This window comes from Cervus elaphus, chromosome 17 (genome assembly GCF_910594005.1).
Source record: "Cervus elaphus chromosome 17, mCerEla1.1, whole genome shotgun sequence".
In the NCBI taxonomy this organism is placed as follows: Eukaryota; Metazoa; Chordata; class Mammalia; order Artiodactyla; family Cervidae; genus Cervus; species Cervus elaphus.
In genome coordinates, this window is record NC_057831.1 from 9,122,048 (window position 1) to 9,143,620 (window position 21,573).

The following is a 21,573-nucleotide window of genomic DNA, read 5'->3' on the forward strand; positions in this document are numbered from 1 at the left end:
GGAGCAAAAGTTCTCTAGCTCTAACTGATTAAACTGCAGCCCTGAAATGAAAGAATGAGAGAAAAACTTACACTGAATAATTCCGTAAATAGTAGAGGACGCATGAAGGTTTTAATCTCCAGGCCACAAGTGACATCCTAAAATATGACCTCTAAGGGCTGAACTACTAGATGATTAGATTCTCTCAAACAAACGTTTTGAGAATTACCACAGTAATGATGCAAACAGACAAAAGGGAGTTTTTTTAAAATTATTGCTTTTCTTAGCTTTGTTGTTTGCAGCCTGCAGAACTAATCTGCAGGAAATAAAAGAAAGCAAAAATATTTATTTTTAAAAAACGGAAACAAAAGCCTGGTACTCCGAAATGTACTTTTCCGAACTGGTGCTTACATAGTTCAGAAGGTGAAAGAGAGGGAGAGAGGATTTGCCCCAGAAGCTACATTCTTACAACTACCTCTACTGCATGACTTGCTTTAAATTTAAATAGTGTTTCATTTTCTTCCTTCCTCAACAGGAAGGAAACTTCTTAAACCTGAATAGTCAGCCAAACTGCATACAATGTCACTGCATACAGGTTTCTTATTTTTATATAGTCTTTCACCAAGAGTTCTGAGTCTCGGTGGTCCAATATAAAGTTGATTTTATATGTGGCCCAAAATAGCTTAATGTTTTGAGTCTGAATATGACCCATCAAAAACTGTCCAAATGGAACGTTTTTATTTTCCCATAATACTTTTATTTTCCATGACATTCCATATAAAAACACACTAAATAAAGGAGAGCCTGGGAAAGTTAGCGTCACATGTGCCACCGGACCACTGACCTCCAATCTCTGCCTTTTTCATTAGTCGGCAGCGACATACAATGAACATTTACACAGCTCTGCTCCCAGAACCTAAACATGCCAAATGATTTTATTTGTGTCTCATCACTGGAGTAAGAAAGACCATGTAATCAGAAACCATTGGCGCCGGAAGAGACCCTCCGAAGGTCATGAGGACCAGACTCTCATTCCAAGTTTGCTTCTCTTTGGAAAGGTAAATTGACTTGACCAAAAATCTTTCTTTAAAAAAAAAGAATTGTGCAAGTACTGACATCCTAAAATAGGAACTCTGAGAATAAAAGAGAAAGAAAAGAACTTTTTTTACATTTGTTCTTTCTGTTTCCTCCTGTCTCTTCCACTCCTCACCCACTCCAGCCTAGCTTCTGTCCCCACAAAAGGAAAAACTCTCAGCAAGGTTACTTATTACCTTCTTGCTTTTATGTAGCCCTTGCTTTTACTGACCATGTCCTCCTAAACTGTTTTCTCTTTTAGGCTTCCAGGACACAGCATGCTCTTGGCTCTGTTCTTGCCTCCCTAAACACTGCTGTCTCACTTTGGGCACTTCTTGGCTCCTACTCACCCATTAAATGCTGGTGTTCTGTGCCAGGGCAGTGTCCTGGTCCTTGTGTTTCCTCACTGGGTTCTCTCATTCACCCCGCAGAATTTAACCTCCCCCCTCAATCCCAGATATCTTTCCTTAACTCCAGGTCTGTGTATCCAGCTGCCTATTAAACCTTTTTTTGGAGATATGTTCACAGAATATATATCTCAGAATATATCACAGAAACCTAAAACTCAATATATTCAAAATCAAGTTTGTTATTTATTCTCAAACTTCTGTCTTCTCCTATGTCCCCCATCTCAGGATTATTAACTAACCCATAACCTTTCTCTTATGCATGGCCCTTTCAACCCTGACTTAAAAGTAAATATGATGCTGGAGGCTGGAACTGGGGCAGCCGTATTGTCACCATGAGGTAAAGCCAAGGGTAACAATAAAGATTGCACTGCTGACCAAGTTACTGCCAATAACTATCCACCTCCAGTTCTCTTATTGTGCAGGAAAACCCATACTTCTAAAAACTGCTGTGGGTCCAGTTTATTGTTACTTGCAGCCAGCACACTCCTGACTGCACTGAATGAATAGTGTTTCCATCCAACCAGTTCTTTCTGACAGAGAAATAAGAATTGACGTGTTGCTATAATTTATTAGAAGATTTATTCTGTGTCAGAAACTTGACATATAGTATTTTATTTCTTTGCATGTTTATCCTCAAAGCAGCCTTGCTAGGTAGTTATCAATGTCTTCTTTTTGCTGGTAATTAGCTCAGCCTTAGAAGCTACATGTAGAGTTAGGATTTAAACCTTTGCCTACTTGATTTAAAAATATCTGTTCTTATCATTGCTATCCTATCTCCAGGTCTTAAGTATTTCCTTATTCTCATCTCATGCATCCAATTACTCATTAAGACCTACAGATCTAACTTCTACTAATAAATAGATTGCAAATCTGTGCCTTCATTCCATTTTCACTGATATAATTACTTCTGTCTCTGTGCTGGATTTCAACAATCTTCTAACTAGTCTCTCTGTCGTGGCCTTGCTTCCTCCTCAATTCATTTTTCACTCTATATAGCCAGTGTGAAATTTCTGAAATGCAACATCTACCTTGTTTTCCCTCTGTTTAAAGTCTCCAAGGTCTCTTAGAAAAGCCAAGTTTCCTTTCCATGGATAACACTTCCTGCCTCCCACTCCTCACTTGTCCTACCTGTCCTCTTACCTTGAGTTTTATGATTCAGACACACAGGATGACATTCAGTTTCTCTAACTAGCTCTGTTTTTCCATCTCCTAAGGCATTCTTCCAAGCGATCTAGTCCTCACCCACACACAGATCACCTGATAATTTCTGTTCATCCTCTGGCTTCACATTAGATATCATATTCTCCAGGAGTCTTTTCCTAACCCTCCCGCCCAGTGTCCAGGTGAGAGGCCCCCTCTATGTGCCACCATCACTGTATTTTTCCATCTCATCCTAACGGTCTCTTAAAATGAATCCTTTACTAGATTATTAACCTGTGAGATTAGGAGTCATTTCTGAATTGTATCCCCAAGTCTAATATAGTTCCTGACACATAATTGGTGCTCAATTATTATGAGTACAATGAAAAAATAGATAAGCTATCCCAGAATAAAGGCATAGAAAAGAAGGCCAATGAGTTCTAATTTTTTTTTTCTTTCTCTCCTCTTCATTTGACTTTCAAAACCTGAAATAGAGCAGAATTCTTGAATTATACTATTTAGAGACCATGTAAAATAGGTAATGGCTGCCTCCCAACATTTTGCCTCTTCCCCATTGATAGCTATTAAGTTGGATAAAATTGATCCTCCCACCCCAGCCAGCATAGTTGATCTAGTTAATAAGAGTAATTTTCCCCCTTAACATAGAGATTAGTTCAGGAATGGGTGCAAATCTAGGCCTAAGTCAAGGACAGTCCTCTGGCCCCAGTGATTAATTTGTATATGGTCCAACCAAAGGGAAGCTCAAGGCTTTTCCAGGTAGCTGTCAGGAGAGATATCCACCTTTCGTGGATATTGATAGCAGTAGTGGAATCCAGTATGAGGATGAAAATCCACCAGATGGTGGTGGGAGGGTCCTCCCTGGGTCACTAGGCTCCTTTATATCTTTCTAGGTGTGTCAGAACTCGAGATCCTAATGCTTCTTTTCCTGAGCTATTGCTCAGGGTTGTGTTTGCAGCAAGCAGCCTTGAGAAATGTGGTAATTTCTCAGCCTTGCAAAAAAGAGCAAGTTAGCTAGCTGATTGTCAGCCAAAAACAAAATAATAGCAATGGACTCGTTAACTTTGGTGTTCCTTAGCCACTGTGCAAACCTACTGTGTGTGTAACATCCATCTGGGTCCTACCACATCAACCCTGTGGAGTCTGAGGCAAGATTAACTGGTGTCAACAGGCTGATGTCCGAGCTGCTTGCTGCGCCCTCATAGTCAAACTCTTTGTCTCCACCCAAGAGTCTCACGTCTGCTTTCAGCATCCATGAAGCAGTAACAGGGTAAGTTAGTAACTTGCAAGGAGGGTCAAATTAAATCCCAGGCCAGTGGGGTAAAACTGAGATACTAGTAGAGGAATGGAAACAGAGCCCTGGTCAAAAACCACATAAGCCAACTCTTAATTTTATTTGGGATGTAAGAATCATGTCAAGACCAAAATATATATTTTAAGGGAAAAATGTGTCTTAAGTGGTTTTGAAAATGATCTTCTTAGACTGACTCTACTTCTGAAACATTTAAATTACTTAAGACTGTACCAGATGCTCTACTCTTCATTCATACAGTTTTTATTCAGCTAATAATATTTATACTATCTTTCCCAATTTGGATAGAACATAAGATTTCTGAGACTAACATGAACTGAGAAGACATATTATGAAACAAAAATATTCCATTAGAAGTGACTTATTATACAATCATTTTACATTGGTCACCTATGCCTAGTTTATGCCTTTTTTTATTTTTCTAATTTAATTTTTCACTCAAATATAACTTTACTTTCTATTTTGAGCTAATGTCTATGATCCCTTTCTAACTATTCAAAAAACAGGAGCTATTCTTCATTATGAGTAATATAGTAGCATTTTAAATTTTGGAGAAAAATAAAGCATCATAGTGAACTTCAGTTCAGTTGCTCAGTCATGTCCGACTCTGCAACCCTGTGGACTGCAGCATGCCAGGCTTCCCTGTCCATCACCAACTCCTGGAGCTTACTCAAACTCATGTCCATCGAGTCAGTCATGCCATCCTTGGTTCTCCCTTTCTCCTCCCTCCTTCAATCTTTCCCAGCATCAGGGTCTTCTCCAATGAATCAGTTCTTCTCATCAGGTGGCCAAAGTATTGGAGTTTCAGCTTCAGCATCAGTCCTTCCAATGAATATTCAGGACTGATTTTCTTTAGGATGGACTGGTTTGATCTCCTTGCAGTCCAAGGGACTCTCAAAAGCCTTCTTCAACACCACAGTTCAAAAGCATCAGTTCTTAGCCACTTAGCTTTCTTTATAGTCCAACTCTCACATACATACATAACTACTGGAAAGACCATAGCTCTGACTAGATGGACCTTTGTTGGCAAAGTAATGTCTCTACTTTTTAATATGCTGTCTAGGTTGGTCATAACTTTTCTTCCAAGGCATGGCTGCAGTCACCATCTTCCGTAATTTTGAAGACCAAAAAAATAAAGTCTGTCACTTTTTCCATTGTTTCCCCATCTATTTGCCATGAAGTGATGGGGCCGGATACCATGATCTTAGTTTTCTGAATGTTGAGTTTTAAGCCAACTTTTTCACTCTCCTCTTTCACTTTCATCAAGAGGCTTTTTAGTTCCTCTTCACTTTCTGCCATAAGGTGGTGTCATCTGCATATCTGAGGTTATTGATAGTTTTCCTGGCAATCTTGATTCAAGCTTGTGGTTCATCCAGCCCAGTGTTTCTTATGATGTAGACAAAGAGCATTAATCATGTAAATGGTTTTCTGATTTCCTCAGCAGAGTTAAAATGCATTAAAAGTATGGCTGATCACAGAAAATAGAAGTCCCAAGAGACACTGGGTTTGGATTTTATTTCCTTTAAGTGTGCCCTTTACTTTCTATGCAATTGCAACTCTGCATGTAAGTTAAATAAGCAGAGTGACGATAGACAGACTTGACGTACTCCTTTTCCTATTTGGAACCAGTGTGTTGTTCCATGTCCAGTTCTAACTGTTGCTCCTTGACCTGCATACAGATTTCTCAAGAGGCAGGCCAGGTGGTCTGGTATTCCAATCTCTTTAAAAATTTTCCAGTTTGTTGTGATTCACATAGTCAAAGGCTTTGGCATAGTCAATAAAGCTGAAGTAGATGTTTTTCTGGAACTCTCTTGCTTTTTCGATGATCCAGCAGATGTTGGCGATTTGATCTCTGCTTCCTCTGCCTTTTATAAAACTAGCTTGAACATCTGGAAGTTCTCAGTTCTCATACTGTTGAAGCCTTGCTTGGAGCATTTTGAGCATTACTTCGCTAGCGTGTGAGATGAGTGCAATTGTGCGATAGTTTTAGCGTTCTTTGCATTGCCTTTCTTTGGGATTGGAATGAAAAGTGATGTTTTCCAGTCCTGTGGCCACTGCTGAGTTTTCCAAATTTGATGGCATATTGAGTGCAGCACTTTCACAGCATCATCTTTTAGGATTTGAAATAGCTCAACTGGAATTCCATCACCTCCACTAGCTTTGTTCGTAGTGATGCTTCCTAAGGCCCACTTGACTTCACAGTCCAGGATGTCTGGCTCTAGGTGAGTGATCACACCATCGTGATTACCTGGGCCATGAAGGTCTTTTTTGTATAGTTCTTCTGTATATTCTTGCCACCTCTTCTTAATATCTTCTGCTTCTGTTAGGTCCATACCATTTCTGTCTTTTATTTTGCCCATATTTGCATGAAATGTTCTCTTGGTATCTCTAATTTTCTTGAAGAGGTCTCTAGTCTTTCCCAATTCTATTGTTTTCCTCTGTTTCTTTGCAGTGACCACTAAGGAAGGCTTTCTTACCTCTCCTTGCTCTTCTTTGGAACTCTGCATTCAAATGGGAATATCTTCCCTTTTCTCCTTTGCCTTTTTGTGTCTTTTTTTTTGTCAGCTATTTGTCAACAAACAATTCTTTTGGTTCCTTATCACAATTCCAATGTGTGTCTGTAGGTCGGGGGGCCCCCCACACAACCAACAAGCAAGTCTCAGGACACCAGCAGGGTGTCCAAGAATTCAACTAAATTCTGACACTATCTACCAGGAGATAAGGGCTTGGTCCCACAAGACTGTCCCCCCACCCTCACTCACACACACTGCAGATGCCAGTTGCAATCCTACATTCTTGCTTGTACTTCTGACCAACTGACTATAGATCAGAGTTTCCAAGGACATCCCCCTCCTTGGGTTTGATTAATCTGTTAGAGTGGCTCACAGAACTCAGGTGAACACTTACTTACATTTACCAATTTATTAAAGGATATGTGATAAAGCACACAGAGGAACACTCAGAGGGAAGGGGTGGGCCGGGAAGAGAAGGTGTGTGGGTGGGGCAGGGGCTCTCGTGGCCGGTGTAGGGCCCCACCCTCCCAGCACCTCCATATGTTCCCCTGCCTGGAAGCTCTCCAAGCCCCATCCTTTTGGGATTTTATGGAGGCTACGTCACATAGACATGCTCAATCATTAACTCCACTTTCAGCCCCCTCGCTTCTCAAGAGAATGTGGGGCGTGACCGAAAATTCCAAGCTACTAATCATGGTTCGGTCTTTCCAGCGACCAGCCCTCATTCAGGAGCTCACCCAATGTCACCTCCTTAGAACAAAGGCACTCCCATCACCCAGAAAATTGCGAGGGTTTTAGGAGCTCTGTGGGAGGAACAGAGGTCAAAGACCAATATTAGAACAAGAGACACTCCTAGTGTTCTTATCGCTCAGGAAATGACAAGGGTTTTTAGGAGCTCTGTGTCAGGAACCGGAAAAAATGGCTAATATGTATTTTTTATTATCTCACAACATTGTTGTAAAACTATGTGAAATTTAGAATAACTAAAACTGGAAAAATGCACCATGATTTCACTATTTAAACCAAACTTAAGTTTTCTTTCCTTTTGAGCCACCAAGACTTGCTGATTATTAAAGGGACTTTTAAAAAAAGTAGCAGGCATCTTACAACATTAGCTAATATATTTATGTTACCAGGGCTTCCCTGGTAGCTCATTGGTAAAGAATCTGCCTGCAATGAAGGAGACCCAGGTCCAATCCCTGCATTGGGAAGATCCCTTGGAGAAGAAAAGGGCAACCCACTCCAGCATTCTTGCCTGGAGAATTCCATGGACAGAGGAGCCTGGTAGGCTACAGTCCATGGGGTCACAAAGAGTCAGACTTGACTTGGTAACTAACTGTGTATTTATATGAGTTAAATTTGAGTGAATCACCAAATGAAACCACATGGATGAAAATCCTTGTAGGATAAATACATATTAAAAGTTTCATTTTCAAAAAGCATACATTGTAAAAATGGTGTGTGTGTATGCTTGTGCTGGTGTGTGTGTGTACTTTAGGACAATGAGCATGGAGTTAAACATATTAGAAAAGATAGAAGATAGTTTTAGGCATTTGAATTTTCCAAAACACTGCAGGGCACTGGCTGTCCCATCACGGAATGAAATACAGTGCTGTGACTCATGATGTCTGCTGACTATATCATTTTGCTACTTTATGGTTTTGCTAATAAATCTCCCTTTTTGTATTTCAGATAGTACTGGATTACGTGAAACAGAAAAAAATAAAAAGATAATTTTTAAGGAAAAATGTAAGGTAATGTCAATGAATTATCAAAAATGAGATTTACCTTATAGCTTCTATATTTTTAAACAAACAAAATCGCTTTTCCACAGGTACAATCGTTATTTGGAATTGTCACTAAATTACACCCTCCAAAATCAGTGTTAAATTTTAGAGCTTTGAAACAATGCATTTTGTCATTATTGCTTTATTTTTCTCCCAGCAAAAAAATGACTGACAACAATTTGATATAAGATTGTGTATCTGAGAAGAAATTAATACCCCAGATAAAGACAGTAAGATCTTTTCAAATGATTGTTCTTAATCTCTGGAGGAAACATGTTGGTTGGAATTAGTTACAGTTATTGGGTATACACATAATCGATATGATGCATAAACATTTGTTAACTCATATTTAGCAGTTATTCAACTCCTTGATGACTGGAGAATTACTAATTCATCATCTGCTGACCCCGCTAGGGCCTGCTGCCACTTGAGTATTTGTGTTGTTTCCTGGAATGCACATGTGTGAAATACCATGTGAGCAGGTGGTGGTGGGCTCTGCAACATTCCAGTGGAGGCAAGAAGGAGTCGTGTGAAGGACACTCCAGGCCCTCCTAAAGGCATTTTCCCTGCGCTTCTGTGTGCCTGCTCTTGCTGAATGTGGTCTGGGGAGAAACCACCACTGTTGCTACTGCTGGTGACTTGAAGTCCCATCATGCAGGGTTGCAGAACTAAAGAGATGCACACTAGCAACTCCTACTTTCACACAAAGCCCAGAGTTGCTGCCTTGCCCAACCTTATGGCCTCAGGGAGTAGTTTACAAGGACTCTATTACAAAGCACCATAGACTAAGTGGCTTCAAGAACCGGCATTTATTTTCTTGCAGTTCTGGAGGCTTGAAGTCTGAAATCAAGGTTTCAGCAGAGCCTTCTAAGGCCTGTCTCCTTGCTTAGAGATGGCTATCTTCTCCAAGCATCTTCTCATAGTCTTCTGTCTGTACCTGCCTATGTCCTAATCTTGACACCAAGCATGGAATAAAGGCCACCGTAAGGAGCTCATTTTAACTGCGTTGCCTTTACAGCCACTATCTCCAGATGCAGCCACATTCTGAGGTACTGGTGGGCAGGACTCGATGCATGAATCTGGAGGGATAAATTTCGCCTGTAACAGAGAGGCCTGGCACACAGACAGCCACACTGCCAGTTAGGTTCTTTCCAACACACAAGACTATATAAAAATATATGTGACGGGGGAGGAGCCAAGATGGCGGAGGAATAGGACGGGGAGACCACTTTCTCCTCTACAAATTCATCGAAAGAACAATTGAACGCAGAGAAAACTTCACAAAACAACTTCTGATCACTAGCTGAGGTCATCAGGTGCCCAGAAAAGCAGCCCATCGTCTTCGAAAGGAGGTAGGACAAAATATAAAAGATAAAAAGAGAGACAAAAGAGCTAAGGATGGAGATCCGTCCCAGGAAGGGACTCTTAATAGAGGAAGTTTTCAAACACCAGGAAACCCTCGCACTGGCGGGTCTGGGGGAAGTTTTTGAATCTCGGAGGGCAACCTGACTGGGAGGGGAACAATAAATGAAACTCACAGATTACGTGCCTAAAAGCAACTCCCAGCAGAAAAGTACCCCAGACGCCCGCATCCGCCACCAGCAAGTGGGGGAAGAACGGAGAGGAGCGGGCGGCATTGCTTAGGGTAAGGACTGGGCCTGAGTGCCCTGAGGGCAATTGGAGGGAGCTTTTGTGAGTTACCAACTTAAACCGTGGGACAGCAAAAGAGAGAGAGAAAATTAACCAGCCCGAACACACTGCCGGCAGTTCGCAGAACAAAGGGTCTGAGCAAGTCCAGAGAAGAGCTCACAGGCTGTGGACTGGCCCAGCCCCGCCGGAGGCAGGAGGCAGGGGGGAGGGGAAAGGGGCAGGCTCGGGCCCAAGGACTGCATCCCCTACTGCACTGCAAACAGGCCTCCAGTTTCTAATCAAAGGCCTCCTGAGATTCTGGATGGTCGACATCCTCTGGGAGGGTCGCAGTGAGACACAGGGCGCAGGCACCCAACCGTCGCGGGCGGGGACTGGGGCTGGGGACGCGGAGGGGAGAAGGCATGCCGCACCCAACTGGCGCCGGCAGAAACTGAGGCTGGGACCGTGGAGGGGAGAAGGCGCCCCGCACCCAGGGAGAGTGCGCCCGTCAAGCTCCTGGCTGCCTGAGCCTCTCGGGCGGGGAAGGCACAAAACGCAGGCGCAACTGAGTCCGCGCTTTTGTGGAACACCCGAGGGCTGGAACCGCGCGCAGCGCAGGGCACGCTCCATATAGACCAGCCGGGAGCCTGAGCAGCATAGACGGGGAAAGCATCGCGGGTCCCTCCCTGCAGCGTGACGGAACTAGCTACCTGAACAAGAGACCACCTCCGCCTGCCTGTGTCAGGGCAGAAATTAGGCACTGAGGAGACCAGCAAACAGAAGCCAAATAAACAAAGGGAACCGCTTCAGAAGGGACTGGTGCAACAGATTAGTGTAGAAAACACCGACTACACCGGAAGGGGCCTGTAGATATCGAGAAGTATAAGCTGGAACGAGGAGCTATCTGAAACTGAACCGAACCCACACTGACCGCAACAGCTCCAGAGAAATTCCTAGATATATTTTTACTTTTTTTTTTAATTAAAAAAATTTTTTTTTCTTTTTTCCTTTTTATTTTTTCTCTTTTATTTTCTTTTAAAATTCCCTATTACTCCCCCATGACTCCTTAACTTTCATTTTCATAGATTTTTAAGATTTTTTAATTAGAAAAAAATTTTTTTCTTGTTTTTTTTCTTTTTTCTTTTTTTCTTTTTCTCTTATTTCCTTTTAAAGTCCTCTATTACTCCTTAATTTTCATTTTCATTTCACTATAACCTTGCAAAAAAAAAAAGAGAGAAGCCCTATTTTTAAACCAAACTTCATATATATTTCTAACATTTTTTGTATTTTTGTTTTTAATACTGTATTTTTAAGAGTCTAACCTCTACTCTAGATTTTTAACCTTTGTTTTACAGTATGTGATATAAATTTTGGACATTTAAGAATCCAATATTCAGTTCCCATTTTTATTCAGGAGGGTGGTGATTACTCTCTCCCAATCTTGACTCTCCATTTTGTACCTCAGAACACCTCTATTTCCTCCTTTCCCCTTCTCTTCCCAATCCAATTCTGTGAATCTTTGTGGGTGTCTGGGCTACAGAGAACACTCTGGGAACAGACAACTGTGTAGATCTGTCTCTCTCCTCTTGAGTCCCCCCTTTTCTCCTCCTGCTCATCTGTATCTCCCTCCTCCCTCTCCTCTTCTTCATGTAACTCTGTGAACCTCTCTGGGTGTCCCTCACTGTGGAGAATCTTTTCACCATTAACCTAGAAGTTTTATTATCAGTGTTGTATAGTTGGAGAAGTCTTGAGACTAGTGGAAGAAAAAAACTGAAATCCAGAGGCAGGAGACTTAAGCCCAAAACCTGAGAACACCAGAAAACTCCTGACTACATGGAACATTAAGTAATAAAAGACCGTCCAAAAGCCTCCATACCTACACTGAAACCAACCACCACCCAAGAGCCAATAAGTTTCAGAGCAAGACATACCACGCAAATTCTCCAGCAACGCAGGAACATAGCCCTGAACGTCAACATACAGGCTGCCCAAGGTCACATCTAACACATAGACCCATCTCAAAGCTCATTACTGGGCACTCCATTGCATTCCAGAGAGAAGAAATCCAGTTCCACGCACCAGAACACTGACGCAAGCTTCCCTAACCAGGAAACCTTGACAAGCAAATCGTCCAACCCCACCCACTGGGTAAAACCTCCACAATAAAAAGGAACCACAGACCTCCAGAATACAGAAAGCCCACTCCAGACACAGCAATCTAAACAAGATGAAAAGGCAGAGAAATACCCAACAGGTAAAGGACCATGAAAAATGACCACCAAGTCAAACAAAAGAGGAGGAGATAGGGAATCTACCTGAAAAAGAATTTAGAATAATGATAATAAAAATGATCCAAAATCTTGAAAACAAAATGGAGTTACAGATAAATAGCCTGGAGACAAAGATTGAGAAGATGCAAGAAATGTTTAATAAAGACCTAGAAGAAATAAAAAAGAGTCAATTAAAAATGAATAATGCAATAAATGAGATCAAAAACACTCTGGAGGGAACCAAGAGTAGAATAAAGGAGAGAGAAGATAGGATAAGTGAGGTAGAAGATAAAATGGTGGAAATAAATGAAGCAGAGAGGAAAAAAGAATCAAAAGAAATGAGGACAACCTCAGGGACCTCTGGGACAATGTGAAATGCCCCAACATTCGAATTATAGGAGTCCCAGAAGAAGAAGACAAAAAGAAAGGCCATGAGAAAATACTCGAGGAGATAATAGCTGAAAACTTCCCTAAAATGGGGAAGGAAATAGCCACCCAAGTCCAAGAAACCCAGAGAGTCCCAAACAGGATAAACCCAAGGCAAAACCCCCCAGGACACATATTAATCAAATTAACAAAGATCAAACACAAAGAACAAATATTAAAAGCAGCAAGGGAGAAACAACAAATAACACACAAAGGGATTCCCATAAGGATAACAGCTGATCTATCAATAGAAACCCGCCAGGCCAGAAGGGAATGGCAGGACATACTTAAAGTAATGAAAGAGAATAACCTACAACCAAGATTACTGTACCCAGCAAGGATCTCATTCAGATATGAAGGAGAATTCAAAAGCTTTACAGACAAGCAAAAGCTGAGAGAATTCAGCACCATCAAACCAGCTCTTCAACAAATGCTAAAGGATCTTCTCTAGACAGGAAACGCAGAAAGGTTGTATAAATGTGAACCCAAAACAACAAAGTAAATGACAACGGGACCATACCTATCAATAATTACCTTAAATGTAAATGGGCTGAATGCCCCAACCAAAAGACAAAGACTGGCTGAATGGATACAAAAACAAGACCCCTATATATGCTGTCTACAAGAGACCCATGTCAAAACAAGAGACACATACAGAGTAAAAGTGAAGGGCTGGAAAAAAATATTTCACGCAAATGGAGAACAAAAGAAAACAGGAGTTGCAATACTCATATCAGATAAAATAGACTTTCAAATAAAGGCTGTGAAAAGAGACAAAGAAGGACACTACATAAAGATCAAAGGATCAATCCAAGAAGAAGATATAACAATTATAAATATATATGCACCCAACATAGGAGCACTGCAATATGTAAGGCAAACGCTAACAAGTATGAAAGAGGAAACTAATAGTAACACAATAGTAGTGGGAGACTTTAATACCCCACTCACAACTATGGATAGATCAACTAAACAGAAAATTAACAAGGAAACACAAACCTTAAATGACATAATGGACCAGCTAACCCTAATTGATATCTATAGGACATTTCACCCCAAAACACTCAACTTCACCTTTTTCTCAAGTGCACACGGAACCTTCTCCAGAATAGATCACATCCTGGGCCATAAATCTAGTCTTGGTAAATTCAAAAAAATTGAAATCATTCCAGTCATCTTTTCTGACTACAGTGCAGTAAGATTAGATGTCAATTACAGGAAAAAAATTGTTAAAAATTCAAACATATGGAGGCTAAATAACATGCTTCTGAATAACCAACAAATCATAGAAGAAATCAAAAAAAGAAATCAAAATATGCATAGAAACAAATGAAAATGAAAACACAACAACCCAAAACCTATGGGACACTGTAAAAGCAGTGCTAAGGGGAAGGTTCATAGCATTACAGGCTCACATCAAGAAACAAGAAAAAAGTCAAATAAATAACCTAACTCTACACCTAAAGCAACTAGAGAAGGAAGAAATGAAGAACCCTAGGGTTAGTAGAAGGAAAGAAATCTTAAAAATTAGGGCAGAAATAAATGCAAAAGAAACTAAAGAGACCATAGCAAAAATCAACAAAGCTAAAAGCTGGTTTTTTGAAAAAAATAAACAAAATTGACAAACCATTAGCAAGACTCATTAAGAAACAAAGAGAGAAGAACCAAATTAACAAAATTAGAAATGAAAATGGAGAGATCACAACAGACAACACTGAAATACAAAGGATCATAAGAGACTACTACCAGCAGCTCTATGCCAATAAAATGGGCAACTTGGAAGAAATGGACAAATTCTTAGAAAAGTATAACTTTCCAAAACTGAACCAGGAAGAAATAGAAGATCTTAACAGACCCATCACAAGCAAGGAAATCGAAACTGTAATCACAAATCTTCCAGCAAACAAAAGCCCAGGACCAGATGGCTTCACAGCTGAATTCTACCAAAAATTTAGAGAAGAGCTAACACCTATCTTACTCAAACTCTTCCAGAAAATTGCAGAAGAAGGTAAACTTCCAAACTCATTCTACGAGGCCACCATCACCTTAATTCCAAAACCAGACAAAGATGCCACAAAAAAAGAAAACTACAGGCCAATATCACTGATGAACATAGATGCAAAAATCCTTAACAAAATTCTAGCAAACAGAATCCAACAACATATTAAAAAAATCATACACCATAACCAAGTGGGCTTTATCCCAGGAATGCAAGGATTCTTTAATATCTGCAAATCAATCCATGTAATACACCACATTAACAAATTGAAAGATAAAAACCATATGATTATCTCAATAGATGCAGAGAAAGCCTTTGACAAAATTCAACAACCATTTATGTTTAAAACTCTCCAGAAAGCAGGAATAGAAGGAACATACCTCAACACAATAAAAGCTATATATGACAAACCCACAGCAAGCATTACCCTCAATGGTGAAAAATTGAAAGCATTTCCCCTGAAATCAGGAACAAGACAAGGGTGCCCACTCTCACCACTACTATTCAACATAGTTTTGGAAGTTTTGACCACAGCAATCAGAGCAGAAAAAGAAGTAAAATGAATCCAGATAGGAAAAGAAGAAGTGAAACTCTCGCTATTTGCAGAAAGGAATCCAGATAGGAAAAGAAAAAGTGAAACTCTTGCTGTTTGCAGATGACATGATCTTCTACATAGAAAACTCTAAAGACTCTACCAGAAAATTACTAGAGCTAATCAACAAATATAGTAAAGTTGCAGGATATAAAATTAACACAAAGAAATCCCTTGCATTCCTATACACTAACAATGAGAAAACAGAAAGCGAAATTAAGGAAACAATACCAATCACCATTGCAACAAAAAGAATAAAATACTTAGGAGTATATCTACCTAAAGAAACAAAAGACCTATACATAGAAAACTATAAAACACTGATGAAAGAAATCAAAGAGGACACAAACAGATGGAGAAACATACCGTGTTCATGGATTGGAAGAATCAATATTGTCAAAATGGCTATACTACCCAAAGCAATCTATAGGTTCCATGCAATCCCTATCAAGCTACCAACGGTATTTTTCACAGAACTAGAATAAATAATTTCACAATTTGTATGGAAATACAAAAAACCTCAAATAGCCAAAGTAATCTTGAGAAAGAAGAATGGAACTGGAGGAATCAACCTGCCTGACTTCAGACTATACTGCAAAGCCACAGTCATCAAGACAGTATGGTACTGACACAAAGACAGAAATATAGATCAATGGAACAGAATAGAAAGCCCAGAGATAAATCCACGAACCTATGGACACCTTATCTTTGACAAAGGAGGCAAGGATATACAATGGTAAAAAGACAACCTCTTTAACAAGTGGTGCTGGGAAAACTGGTCAACCACTTGTAAAAGGATGAAACTAGAACACTTTCTAACACCATACACAAAAATAAACTCAAAATGGATCAAAGATCGAAATGTAAGACCAGAAACTATAAAACTCCTAGAGGAGAACATAGGCAAAATACTCTCTGACATGAATCAGAGCAGGATCCTCTATGACCCACCTCCCAAAATATTGGAAATAAAAGCAAAAATAAACAAATGGGACCTAATGAAACTTAAAAGCTTTTGCACAACCAAGGAAACTATAAGTAAGGTGAAAAGACAGCCCTCAGATTGGGAGAAAATAATAGCAAACGAAGCAACAGACAATGGATTAATCTCAAAAATATACAAGTAACTCCCGCAGCTCAATTCCAGAAAAATAAATGACCCAATCAAAAAATGGGCCAAAGAACTAAACAGACATTTCTCCAAAGAAGACATGCAGATGGCTAACAAACACAGGAAAAGATGCTCAACATCACTCATTATTAGAGAAATGCAAATCAAAACCACAATGAGGTACCATTACACACCAGTCAGGATGGCTGCTGTCCAAAAGTCTACAAGCAATAAATGCTGGAGAGGGTGTGGAGAAAAGGGAACCCTCTTACACTGTTGGTGGGAATGCAAACTAGTACAGCCACTATGGAGAACAGTGTGGAGATTTCTTAAAAAACTGGAAATAGAACTGCCATATGACCCAGCAATCCCACTTCTGGGCATACACACTGAGGAAACCAGATCTGAAAGAGACACATGCACCCCAATGTTCATTACAGCACTCTTTATAATAGCCAGGACATGGAAGCAACCTAGATGCCCATCAGGAGAAGAATGGATAAGGAAGCTGTGGTACATATACACCATGGAATATTACTCAGCCATTAAAAAGAATTCATTTGAATCAGTTCTAATGAGATGGATGAAACTGAGCCCATTATACAGAGTGAAGTAAGCCAGAAAGATAAAGAACATTACAGCATACTAACACATATATATGGAATTTAGAAAGATGGTAATGATAACCCTATATGCAAAACAGAAAAAGAGACACAGATGTACAGAACAGACTTTTGGACTCTGTGGGAGAAGGCAAGGGTGGGATGTTTTGAGAGAACAGCATGCATATTATCTATAGTGAAACAGATCACCAGCCCAGGTGGGATGCATGAGACAAGTGCTTGGGCCTGGTGCATTGGGAAGACCCAGAGGATTCAGGTGGAGAGGGAGGTGGGAGGGGGGATCGGGATGGGGAATACATGTAACTCCATGGCTGATTCATGTCAATGTATGACAAAACCCACTACTATATTGTAAAGTAATTAGCCTCCAACTAATAAAAATAAATGAAAAAAATATATATGTGACGGTAATTTTTGAGATTTTGATAGTTTTGTTTGTTCTTCGTATTTCCCCTTTCTTCTATTCTAAGAAAATAGTCAGACACACTTTCCTTAACTCGGGAATTTTCCTGAGCAGAAACAGAAGATTTTCAGTTTTGTAAGGCCTAACTTCCATGAAATGATTTTGCAAGATGTCCCAGAGCAGTGCCCTTGAGAAAAGCAAGGGAGGCAGTTAGTTCTGATGAGCAGGGACTGGTGGTCTGTAGACCACCATGCCGCTGTCAGAGAAAGAACTCTGGTGTTCCATTGAGCTTCTCTGATGGCACAGTTGGTAAAGAGTTCTCCGGCAATGCAGGAGACCCCAGTCTTCTGGGTCAGGTAGATCCGCTGGAGAAGGGATAGGCTACCCACTCCGGTATTCTTGGACTTCCCTCCTGGCTCAGCTGGCCAAGAATCCACCTGCAATGTGGGAGACCTGGGTTTGATCCCTGGCTTGGGAAGATCCCCTGGAGAAGGGAACTGCTATCCACTCCAGTATTCTGGCCTGGAGAGTTCCATGGACTGTACAGTCCATGGGGTCGCAAAGAGTTGGGCATGACTGAGTGACTTTCACTTCATTTCCTCAGGGGGAGATGGCTGCAGGCTCTTCAGAAGGAGGCCACATGGCAAAAGCAGGGCTCCAAACCTCTGCCAAGCTTCTTCAGTCACATGCATGTTACAGTGAGGACGGCCAAGACCATGGACAGCTCAATGATTAGAGAAGGCAGCGACTGATAACCTGCTCCTCTGTTAAAGTCTAAATGTTAGTTGCTCAGTAATATCTGGCTCTTCGCTACCCCATGGACTGTAGCCCAACCAAGCTCCTCTATTTATGGAATTCTCCAGGCAAGAATACTGGAGTGGGTAGCCATTCCCTTCTCCAGTGTACCTTGCTGGCCCAGGGATCAAACCCGGGTCTCTTGTATTGCAGGCAGATTCTTTACTGTCTGAGTCACCAGGGCAGCCCTATCACCTTTGCAAACCCCAAGGAGGAAGGGGCCCTAGTAGTAGCAGAGATTGGCTTTTCAACCTGGTGAAATGGAAGGCTGGAGTCATTTTTATATTCTTGAGCTAATTAAAAAGATATTTATGCACTTTTGAGCTTATAGTTTGTTCATTCATTCAAAAATCATTTGAATGAATAAGGCCAGATGCTCTTCTAGGTTTAGGTGGTGTAGCTGTAAGCATCTTGAGCAAAATTCCTGCTCTCTTGCACCTGCATGTTACTGGAGAAGCCAGATGAGTAAGTAAACAAAATAGCTTCAGCCAGAAATGAGAACTAGAAAGAGAGGAACAGAGTGGCATGGCAGAGTAATGGGAGTGATACACATAGGAGACCAGAACAGGCTTCCCTGAGCTGAAACACAAAGAATAAGCGGACAGTTATTTGAAAGGCAGGAAGAGTGGGAGGAAGAGCAAAAATATGCCTGGTCAGTGCAAAAAAAAAGAGAGAGAGAGAGAGAAAGATGGAGGTTAGTGTAGCTGAAGTGTAGTAGATGTGAGACTGTTACTAGAGAATCTAACATGAAGTTAATGAAGCTGGAACTCAAGACCCTCCCCTCCAAGATCCCTTCCAAAATCCCAGAAGGAACACCAGCAATGAACTCACGTGTTCATATGCCTTTGTAAAATCTGCCAGAGTATAATACTTGATCTGAATTCGGTTAAGACTGTGATCTCTTTTCACTCCAACTCCCCCTCCATGTAGTGGTGGAACATTACTGAAACCCAGCTAAAGGGAAGACGAGTGGGAGCTTTGTTCAGCTTGGTTTTGATGGAATATATTTATGTGGTTCTCGGTCACATTTACACCAAGCCGTTCCCAGCCGCACCAGCATAGGAATGAACAGCTCCCAGGCACACTCCCCCCATGTCTAGGCCAGTCTGCCTGATGGACAGGGCCGGAGGTCTTACTGGACACCAACCACTCTGAGGTGCTGACACCGTTAAGTGTTTGGGTGGCGGACATGTGCAGCACCTACAGATTAGTCTGGAAACTTTTTCAGGAGCTAAACATAAAAATTGTCAGTGAAGAGTTAGTTTCTTAATGCTGCCTAGTCAAATGCAAAGCGGTCCCCTTTCAGGAACATGCTAGATGACACAGCACACATAATTATAAAGGCATCATGTGGGTTTTCTTTTTTTGCTATTATGAAAAACAGAACTTATCAGAATTCTTATGTTTCTGGGCACAAACCTGCAACCAGGTTACAGTCAAGCCATTTATCAATAATAAAAACTATCAATTTAATATTGCTAAAGTTTACTGGAAAAATAATGTTACAAAGTTACTGTCATATAAAGAGGAAATCAAAGAGAATTCAACTAAATAATGTAGGGGAAAAGAGGTGTATCAAACAGTTAATAAAAATGTTGTTCTTTATCTGGATTTTTAAATGGTTGTAATAATGACCTAATTATTATACCTGTAGCTAATTTGTTTGGGTTTTTTCATAGACAAAACTAACGTTTTTTCATTTTTGTAATTTAGTTGTCTCTCTTCTGATCTTTCATTTTTCATCAGTTTTTCCACCCTCTGTCTAACTATATATCTTCACAAGATAAATTAAAATGTCTGTTTTGCCCTTAGTCATCAGGAAGGTAATAATATTTAAAATAGATACATTTATATTTACAAATGACAAAATGTCTAAAGTGCTATTCAAAATTCCTTAAAAAGTAAAATAAGCAATGCTGATAGGGTTCTTGAATGAAGCCTTACCCTGAAGCCAAATTTTAGACAACGAGTAGTGATTTCTTAAGTCGGGAGTCACTTTTAACTTAAGAAACAAAATTTTAATTCAAATTGCTGCATGTTTTGCACCAAAGGGATGTTTCTGAGACTAAACCATAAGTGCCGTCTGCTGTCACAGGTTTGCTATCTACCCTGCCTTTAAAATCTTACTTTAATGCGTTTGTTTAATAGATGTTTATTATTTATTTCAGGCACTGTTCTAGGCATGAGAGATATGGAAATTGACAAGTCAGTCGAGATGAATTCTCTCTAGAAGCTCGTATCAAGATGCAGGACAGACAATGAAGACAAATAACCCTATGTCATATCAGAAGGTGGTAAGTGCAATGAAGGCAAATAAAGCCATGGGGTAGGGTAGGGTAGGGTAGAGAGAGGCTAGGGCTTCCCAGGTAGCTCAGTGCTAAAGAATCTGCCTGTCAATACAGAAGACACAGGAGACACGGGTTTGACCCCTGGGTTGGGAAGATCCCCCATTTCCTGCTGCAGTATTCTTACCTGGAAAATCCCATGGACAGAGGAGCCTTGTGGGCTATAGCTCACAGGGTCATAAAGAGTGAGTGAGGACAAGCGCTTCCAGTCATATTTGAGCACAGACCTATTTTACGTATTCCTAGTCTGTTGCAGGAGTGGTGGTTGTCATTGTTTATTTAGATCATGAAATATTTGACCAAGCAAGATCCTGGAGGTATACTTTTATCAGAGGCAGACAGGTAGCAGAGAGAGGCAGGAGTCTGGTGTGGATTCAAACTCCGACTCTGCTATTTTCTGCACAGCCTTGGGTAGATCATTTGTCTTTTCTGAACCTTGGTAGTCTCCTCTTCTGAAGTTTCCCTGAGAAATAAAAGATGTTTTTAAACACCTGTTTTTTATGCAAATCTTAAATGAGGAAGTGCTTAATAAATCTTTCCTTTAATCCCTCCCTTGCTCCCTAAGGAGGTCCTTTTTGGTTGGAAACACAGATGCCTTGCTGAGAGTTTTTAGAAGGAAATAGCTTTTCGCTGAAGGTCAGTGCAATGGACTTCCCACAAAAGTGAGAAATTTCCTAGAAAATTGCTAATTATTTTCAAGGCAGCCAGCAATAACTGAGCAATCAGACAGCAAAATGGCCACCATTGAGTTCGTCAGCATATGACCAGCTGACTGGATTTCATTACTCCTCATAAATGTTCGGAATCAAGGCAGGCCTGGTTTGTGTGCCTGCTCTGCCACCCACTAGCTGGTTACTGTGGCTTTCTAAGCCTCAGGGTCCTTGAATGTGAAAAAGAAAAGGCTCTTATGAAAAACTGCGATGAATGCTGCTGACGCTTAGCACCGCACTGGAATCCAGGAGGTTGCTTGGTTTATTTTTGCTTTTGTCATTAGTAGTGGTTAATCAGTTTTTGACTCAGGGTGCTTTCCCATTCACCGTCTTACCAAGGGGCTTCCCAGGTGGTGTTAGTGGTAAAGAATTCGCCCGCCAGTGCAGGAGGCATTAGAGACGCGAGTTCGATCGCTGGGTTGGGAAGATCCCCTGGC

General features: G+C 40.8%; 1 long non-coding RNA gene across 1 annotated transcript in view; it reads left to right on the forward strand.

The window, feature by feature from the left end:
- The window catches only part of LOC122673498, a 163,373-nt gene extending 142,993 nt beyond the window's left edge, over nucleotides 1-20,380 (forward strand). Inside the window, exons 9-12 of the long non-coding RNA XR_006334696.1 lie at nucleotides 849-1,037; nucleotides 3,700-3,891; nucleotides 8,139-8,200; nucleotides 20,250-20,380. This is a non-coding gene — a long non-coding RNA (uncharacterized LOC122673498). The remainder of the gene's footprint in view (nucleotides 1-848; nucleotides 1,038-3,699; nucleotides 3,892-8,138; nucleotides 8,201-20,249) is intronic.
- Nucleotides 20,381-21,573: the final 1,193 nt, after the last annotated feature.